The following is a 407-nucleotide window of genomic DNA, read 5'->3' as shown; positions in this document are numbered from 1 at the left end:
GCGTGGGAGCAAGTGGTCAGATGTGGCCGCGGCCAGCCGGCCTGTCCGTGAGCCTGGTTCTCACCTCCTGGGCTCGCAAGTGGCGTGAACGTGGTCCGGGCAGTGCTCGAAGGAGTGAGAACTGGCACCTGAGAGCCCCAGCCCCCACCTTTGTAGCGCGAGGTGGTCGGGGCGGTCATGTCACAGGACACGCGTGTATCAGAGCATCACGTGGTGCGCCTACCCTCAGTCGCAGGGCAGTGACAGCTCAGCAAAGCTGGGGAAAATAAACTGAGAGCACTTTGAAAAGTATTAAAAATAGAACTTGCTAAAAAGAAAAATAGAACTTGCCTCCTTTTTAAGGCCGAATAAGATTCCACTGTGTGTGGAGCCCCATGCTTTTTGCCCGGCTGCCTGTGTGGACACGG

The 407-nt window shown here is 56.5% G+C and overlaps 1 protein-coding gene across 2 annotated transcripts in view; it reads left to right on the top strand.

The window, feature by feature from the left end:
- PEMT (phosphatidylethanolamine N-methyltransferase) overlaps positions 1–407 on the top strand; it is a 47,971-nt gene that overhangs the window by 34,775 nt on the left and 12,789 nt on the right. The window lies entirely within an intron of this gene.

Source organism: Myotis brandtii, unplaced genomic scaffold, assembly GCF_000412655.1.
Source record: "Myotis brandtii unplaced genomic scaffold, ASM41265v1 scaffold314, whole genome shotgun sequence".
NCBI lineage: Eukaryota > Metazoa > Chordata > Mammalia > Chiroptera > Vespertilionidae > Myotis > Myotis brandtii.
Note: the sequence above shows the minus strand (reverse complement) of the source record. Positions and strands in the feature narration are given on the sequence as shown.